At 51.7% G+C, this 7898-nt stretch overlaps 3 non-coding genes across 3 annotated transcripts; 1 reads left to right on the top strand and 2 right to left on the bottom strand.

Annotated features, from left to right (window-relative positions):
• The first annotated feature begins 405 nt into the window (after nucleotides 1-405).
• TRNAA-AGC (transfer RNA alanine (anticodon AGC)) lies at nucleotides 406-478 on the top strand. Its single transcript has one exon. It is a non-coding gene; the product is annotated as a tRNA-Ala (tRNA).
• Nucleotides 479-626: 148 nt separating this feature from the next.
• Nucleotides 627-699, bottom strand: TRNAA-AGC (transfer RNA alanine (anticodon AGC)). Its single transcript has one exon. It is a non-coding gene; the product is annotated as a tRNA-Ala (tRNA).
• Nucleotides 700-3522: 2823 nt separating this feature from the next.
• Nucleotides 3523-3595, bottom strand: TRNAA-AGC (transfer RNA alanine (anticodon AGC)). The gene has a single exon. It is a non-coding gene; the product is annotated as a tRNA-Ala (tRNA).
• Between the last annotated feature and the right edge of the window lie 4303 nt (nucleotides 3596-7898).

A 7898-nucleotide genomic window follows, 5' to 3' on the forward strand; every position in this document is an offset into this window, starting at 1 on the left:
CTGCCACACCTGTGGTCCCTTCCTGCCACACCTGTGGTCCCTTCCTGCCACACCTGTGGTCCCTTCCTGCCACACCTGTGGACTCTTCCTGCCACACCTGTAGTCCCTTCCTGCCACACCTGTGGTCCCTTCCTGCCACACCTGTGAACCCTTCCTGCCACACCTGTGGACCCTTCCTGCCACACCTGTGGTCCCTTCCTGCCACACCTGTGGTCCCTTCCTGCCACACCTGTGGTCCCTTCCTGCCACACCTGTGGTCCCTTCCTACCACACCTGTGGTCCCTTCCTGCCACACCTGTGGTCCCTTCCTGCCACACCTGTGGACCCTTCCTGCCACATCTGTAGTCCCTTCCTGCCACACCTGTGGACCCTTCCAGCCACACCTGTGGTAGTAAGAACCAGCACGGGGGTGTAGCTCAAATGGTAGAGCGCTCGCTTAGCATGTGAGAGGTACGGGGATCGATACCCCGCATCTCCAGTACTCTTTTGTTAATGGTTCCTTTATCAAGCACCAATTGATCCGCTGCTCTGTGATGAAGCCCACTATCTATATTTATGTATAAAAGTTATATATCAACATATTATCATACTTCTAATTACATATTTCTCTCATAACAAAAGAGTACTGGAGATGCGGGGTATCGATCCCCGTACCTCTCACATGCTAAGCGAGCGCTCTACCATTTGAGCTACACCCCCGTGCTGGCCTACACTCGCTGTTAGTAATTGTTAACTTAGGTATGATCGTATTATTTTTAAAGTTGTGTAAGTATGCTTAGAGTTAGTAATTGTTTTCTCAGGTGTAGATGTTAGATTGATAACTGCATTGGTAAGATAACCTGCAGCGGTCGTGTCTACCTGAGCCCCCCTCTCTCTCTCTCTCTCTCTCTCTCTCTCTCTCTCTCTCTCTCTCTCTCTCTCTCTCTCTCTCTCTCTCTCTCTCTCTCTCTCTCTCTCTCTCTCTCTCTCTCTCTCTCTCTCTCTCTCTCTCTCTCTCTCTCTCTCTCTCTCTCTCTCTCTCTCTCTCTCTCTCTCTCTCTTATTTATTTATTTATTTAATTATATACAAGAAGGTACATTGGGTTTGTGAGAATACATAGCATAGTATTTATACTCTTGTAAAGCCACTAGTACGCGCAGCGTTTCGGGCAGGTCCTTAATCTAACAGATAATTTTAAGTAGGTAAATTCTGGCAGAATTAATGAAATGATAACAGATACAGTGCATAAAGAAAAAAATGAGATGAGAGAGATTAATAAGTATATTAAAGCACATTGCTATATTAAAGCTCTGATTGATTGCATTGACAGCTTGATTAGTAATTTAAAGATTAATAGGCAGCATACAGCAATTTGAAAGCACATATAAGAAGACAGCAATGATCACAATGGTAAAGTTTTTTGGATTGGGTACATGAAGATTGGGAGATTGGGTAGCACTAGACAGAGTGCAATTTTAAAGCAACACGGTAGAAAACTATGAAGATGAAATTAGGTAGTTTAGTTTTGTTTTTCAATGACTCAAAAGTTGGACAGTTTTTCAATTCATTAGGGAGTGAGTTCCATAGACTGGGTCCCTTTATTTGCATAGAGTGTTTACACAGATTAAGTTTGACTCTGGGGATATCAAAGAGATATATATTTCTGGTGTGGTGATAATGGGTCCTATTACATCTGTCCAGGGAGAGTTTCAGAGCATGGTTTGCAGTTAAGAACAGGGTTTTGTAAATGTAGTTGACACATGAGAATGTGTGGAGTGAGATTATGTTTAGCATGTTAAGGGAGTTAAACAAGGGGGCTGAGTGTTGTCTGAAAGCAGAATTTGTTATTATTCTGACAGCAGATTTTTGCTGGGTGATGATGGACTTGAGGTGTTTGCAGTGGTTGAACCCCATGCACAGATACCATAATTAAGATAGGGATAGATTAGTGCATAATATAGAAAGATGAGAGTAGAGTTAGGTATCTAATATCTGATTTTGGAGAGTATACCAACTATTTTAGAGACTTTCTTAGTTATGTGTTGTATGTGGGTACTGAAGTTGAGTCTCTTGTCTAGGAATAGGCCAAGAAACTTTCCATCATTTTTACTACTAATGTTTACATTGTCTATCTGAAGCTGACTTGCATTTGTTGATTTGCTTCTAAATAAGATGTAGTAGGTCTTTTCTATGTTAAGTGTTAGTTTGTTGGGTGACATCCATAAGTGGACTTTTTTTTAGTTCATTATTAACAACATTATTTAGTGTATGTGGGTTGGGGTTAGAGTAGATGAGGGTAGTATCATTAGCAAATAATGTAGGTTTCAGAATGGTAGAGACATTAGGGAGACCATTGATGTATATAAGAAATTGGAGAGGTCCCAAGATGCTGCCCTGTGGCACTACAACGGTTATTCATAGAGTGGGAGAGGTTATATTATTATTGGCTACACATTGGTGTCTATCACTAAGATAGGATTGGATATAGTCCAGGGCTTGGCCTCGGATTCCATATCGATAGAGTTTACGTAAGAGGTAATTGTGATTAACAGTGTCAAAGACCTTTCTCAGGTCAATGAAGAGTCAAATCGGAAACTCATTTTTGTCAAGGGCTGAATAAATTATATCAAGGAGACTAATAATTGCATCGTTGGTACTCTTTTGGGAGCGGACGCCAAACTGACAGGGGCTGAGAATGTCGAATTTTACGAGGTAGGAGTAAAGCTGTTTGTAGATAAAGTTTTCAAATATTTTTGATAGTATGGATAGTTTTGATATTGGTCTATAATTGTTTATGTCTGCCGGATTGCCTCAACTGGCGTTACTCTTGCTTTTTTAAGAATATCAGGGAAGGTATGACACTCAAGGGATTTGTTGAACAGCAGAGCTATTGGTGGTGCAAGGGCATGGGAGGCGCTCTTGTATACAATGGATGTTATTTCACTGATGTTCCCAGCTTTGGTTTTTAGTGAGTGTATGATGGACACAACATCTGAGGGGCTGACTGGTGAAAGGAGAAGAGAGTTTGGATAGCTGCCTGAGAGATATGTGTTAATATGTGTCTGAGTCTGTGGGATTTTACTGGCAAGGTTAACACCAACCGATGAAAAGAAGCTATTAAATTCATTCATTTGCCATTTCTAAACCAGTTGACGGTGTATAGACATCCTTAGAGAGTGTTATCTGGTTGTGGGAGTGTTGTTTAGTTCCTAGGATATTAGATCTCTCTCTCTCTCTCTCTCTCTCTCTCTCTCTCTCTCTCTCTCTCTCTCTCTCTCTCTCTCTCTCTCTCTCTCTCTCTCTCTCTCTCTCTCTCTCTCTCTCTCTCTCTCTCTCTCTCTCTCTCTCTCTCTCTCTCTCTCTCTCTCTCTCTCTCTCTCTCTCTCTCTCTCTCTCTCTCTGTCGCTCTTGGAATTGGACTTGGGATTGTTTAAAGCGAATATTGGATATTTAATGAGTTTAGTTATGTCTAAATAGGAACTGCCTCATATTGGTCATTATTATACTTATAATTACATATTTCTCTCATAACAAAAGAGTACTGGAGATGCGGGGTATCGATCCCCGTACCTCTCACATGCTAAGCGAGCGCTCTACCATTTGAGCTACACCCCCGTGGTAGTCTACACGCGCTGTTAGTAATTGTTAACTTAGGTATGATCGTATTATTTTTAAAGTGGTGTAAGTATGCTTAGAGTTAGTAATTGTTTTCTCAGGTGTAGATGTTAGATTGATAACTGCATTGGTAAGATAACCTGCAGTGGTCGTGTCTACCAGAGCCATTTGAGCTACACCCCCGTGCTGGTTTATACTCGCTGGTGTTAGTTATTACCTTAGTTATCTTGTTCTGGTCGTCAGTTCTTGATATAATAGATATTTAGTTAACGTGGTTCTGGATACTCTGATATCTGTAATATAATTATCTCTGAATTCTGAATTTTGTTACAGTCAATAAGGTATTAGTGATGAGTGACTGGTTCTGCTCTCTCAGGTGACATATATGATCAGGCGTTCCTCTTTACCTATGATGTGACTCATTATATTACTTAGGCATTTATTATACACCCCATACCCGTCCTGTGGGTGGTAGTGGACTCCATACCCGCCCTGTGGGTGGTAGTGGACCCCATACCCGTCCTGTGGGTGGTAGTGGACCCCATACCCGTCCTGTGGGTGGTAGTGGACCTCATACCCGTCCTGTGGGTGGTAGTGGACCACATACCCATCCCGTGGGTGGTAGTGGACCCCATACCCGTCCTGTGGGTGGTAGTGGACCCCATACCCGTCCTGTGGGTGGTAGTGGACCCCATACCCATCCCGTGGGTAGTAGTGGACCCCATACCCGTCCTGTGGGTGGTAGTGGACCCCATACCCGTCCTGTGGGTGGTAGTGGACCCCATACCCATCCCGTGGTTGGTAGTGGACCCCATACCTGTCCTGTGGGTGGTAGTGGACCCCATACCCGTCCTGTGGGTGGTAGTGGACCCCATACCCATCCTGTAGGTGGTAGTGGACCCCATACCCATCCTGTGGGTGGTAGTGGACCCCATACCCGTCCTGTGGATGGTAGTGGACCCCATACCCGTCCTGTGGGTGGTAGTGGACCCCATACCCATCCCGTGGTTGGTAGTGGACCCCATACCCGTCCTGTGGGTGGTAGTGGACCCCATACCCATCCCGTGGGTGGTAGTGGACCCCATACCCGTCCTGTGGGTGGTAGTGGACCCCATACCCGTCCTGTGGGTGGTAGTGGACCCCATACCCATCCCGTGGTTGGTAGTGGACCCCATACCTGTCCTGTGGGTGGTAGTGGACCCCATACCCGTCCTGTGGGTGGTAGTGGACCCCTTACCCATCCTGTGGGTGGTAGTGGACCCCATACCCATCCTGTGGGTGGTAGTGGACCCCATACCCGTCCTGTGGGTGGTAGTGGACCCCATATCCATCCTGTGGGTGCTAGTGGACCCCATACCCGTCCTGTGAGTGGTAGTGGACCCCATACCCGTCCTGTGGGTAGTAGTGGACCCCATACCCATCCTGTGGGTGGTAGTGGACCCCATACCCGTCCTGTAGGTGGTAGAGGACCCCATACCCGTCCTGTGGGTGGTAGTGGACCCCATACCCGTCCTGTGGGTGATAGTGGACCCCATACCCGTCCTGTGGGTGGTAGTGGACCCCATTCCCGTCCTGTGGGTGGTAGTGGACCCCATACCCGTCATGTGGGTGGTAGTGGACCCCATACCCGTCCCGTGGGGGGTAGTGGACCAAATACCCGTCCTGTGGGTGGTAGTGGACCCCATACCCGTCCTGTGGGTGGTAGTGGACCCCATACCCGTCCTGTGGAAGGTAGTGGACCCCATACCCATCCCGTGGGTGGTAGTGGATCCCATACCCATCCTGTGGGTAGTAGTGGACCCCATACCCATCCCGTGGGTGGTAGTGGACCCCATACCCATCCAGTGGGTGATAGTGGACCCCATACCCGTCTTGTGAGTGGTAGTGGACCCCATACCCGTCCTGTGGGTGGTAGTGGACCCCATACCCATCCAGTGGGTGGTAGTGGACCCCATACCCGTCGTGTGGGTGGTAGTGGACCCCATACCCGTCCCGTGGGTGGTAGTGGACCCCATACCCGTCCTGTGGGTGATAGTGGACCCCATACCCGTCCCGTGGGTGGTAGTGGACCCCATACCCGTCCCGTGAGTGGTAGTGGACCCCATACCCGTCCCGTGAGTGGTAGTGGACCCCATACCCGTCCTGTGGGTGGTAGTGGACCCCAAACCCGTCCTGTGGGTGGTAGTGGACCCCATACCCGTCCTGTGGGTGGTAGTGGACCCCATACCCGTCCTGTGGGTGGTAGTGGACCCCATACCCATCCTGTGGGTGATAGTGGACCCCATACCCGTCCTGTGGGTGGTAGTGGACCCCATACCCGTCCTGTGGGTGGTAGTGGACCCCATACCCGTCCTGTGGGTGGTAGTGGACCCCATACCCGTCCTGTGGGTGGTAGTGGACCCCATACCCGTCCTGTGGGTGGTAGTGGACCCCATACCCGTCCTGTGGGTGGTAGTGGACCCCATACCCATCCCGTGGGTGGTAGTGCATGGACCCCATAAACGTCCTGTGGGTGGTAGTGGACCCCATACCCGTCCCGTGGGTGGTAGTGGACCCCATACCCGTCCCGTGGTTGGTAGTGGACCCCATACCCGTCCCGTGGGTGGTAGTGGACCCCATACCCGTCCTGTGGGTAGTAGTGGACCCCATACCCGTCCCGTGGGTGGTAGTGGACCCCATACCCGTCCTGTGGGTGATAGTGGACCCCATACCCGTCCTGTGGGTGGTAGTGGACCTCATACCCGTCCCGTGGGTGGTAGTGGACCCCATACCCGTCCCGTGGTTGGTAGTGGACCCCATACCCGTCCCGTGGGTGGTAGTGGACCCCATACCCGTCCTGTGGGTGGTAGTGGACCCCATACCCGTCCCGTGGGTGGTAGTGGACCCCATACCCGTCCCGTGGTTGGTAGTGGACCCCATACCCATCCCGTGGGTGGTAGTGGACCCCATACCCGTCCTGTGGGTGGTAGTGGACCCCATACCCGTCCTGTGGTTGGTAGTGGACCCCATACCCATCCCGTGGGTGGTAGTGGACCCCATACCCGTCCCGTGGGTGGTAGTGGACCCCATACCCGTCCTGTGGGTGGTAGTGGACCCCATACCCGTCCCGTGGTTGGTAGTGGACCCCATACCCATCCCGTGGGTGGTAGTGGACCCCATACCCGTCCCGTGGGTGGTAGTGGACCCCATACCCGTCCCGTGGTTGGTAGTGGACCCCATACTCATCCGGTGGGTGGTAGTGGACCCCATACCCATCCGGTGGGTGGTAGTGGACCCCATACCCGTCCCGTGAGTGGTAGTGGACCCCATACCCATCCCGTGAGTGGTAATGGACCCCATACCCATCCCGTGGGTGGTAGTGGACCCCATACCCATCCCGTGGGTGGTAGTGGACCCCATACCCGTCCTGTGAGTGGTAGTGGACCCCATACCCGTCCCGTGGGTGGTAGTGGACCCCATACCAGTCCCGTGGGTGGTAGTGGACCCCATACCCGTCCCGTGGGTGGTAGTGGACCCCATACCCGTCCCGTGGGTGGTAGTGGACCCCATACCCGTCCCGTGGGTGGTAGTGGACCCCATACCCGTCCTGTGAGTGGTAGTGGACCCCATACCCATCCCGTGGGTGGTAGTGGACCCCATACCCATCCCGTGGGTGGTAGTGGACCCCATACCCGTCCCGTGAGTGGTAGTGGACCCCATACCCATCCCGTGGGTGGTAGTGGACCCCATACCCGTCCCGTGGTTGGTAGTGGACCTCATACCCGTCCTGTGGGTGGTAGTGGACCCCATACCCGTCCCGTGGGTGGTAGTGGACCCCATACCCGTCCCGTGAGTGGTAGTGGACCCCATACCCGTCCCGTGGGTGGTAGTGGACCCCATACCCGACCTGTGGGTGGTAGTGGACCCCATACCCGTCCTGTGGGTGGTAGTGGACCCCATACCCGTCCTGTGGGTGGTAGTGGACCCCATACCCGTCCTGTGGGTGGTAGTGGACCCCATACCCGTCCCGTGGGTGGTAGTGGTCCCCATACCCGTCCTGTGGGTGGTAGTGGACCCCATACCCGTCCTGTGGGTGGTAGTGGACCCCATACCCGTCCTGTGGGTGGTAGTGGACCCCATACCCGTCCTGTGGGTGGTAGTGGACCCCATACCCGTCCCGTGGGTGGTAGTGGACCCCATACCCGTCCCGTGGGTGGTAGTGGACCCCATACCCGTCCTGTGGGTGGTAGTGGACCCCATACCCGTCCCGTGGGTGGTAGTGGACCCCATACCCGTCCTGTGGGTGGTAGTGGACACCATACCC

The sequence above is a fragment of the Procambarus clarkii genome, chromosome 24 (assembly GCF_040958095.1).
Source record: "Procambarus clarkii isolate CNS0578487 chromosome 24, FALCON_Pclarkii_2.0, whole genome shotgun sequence".
Taxonomy (NCBI): Eukaryota; Metazoa; Arthropoda; class Malacostraca; order Decapoda; family Cambaridae; genus Procambarus; species Procambarus clarkii.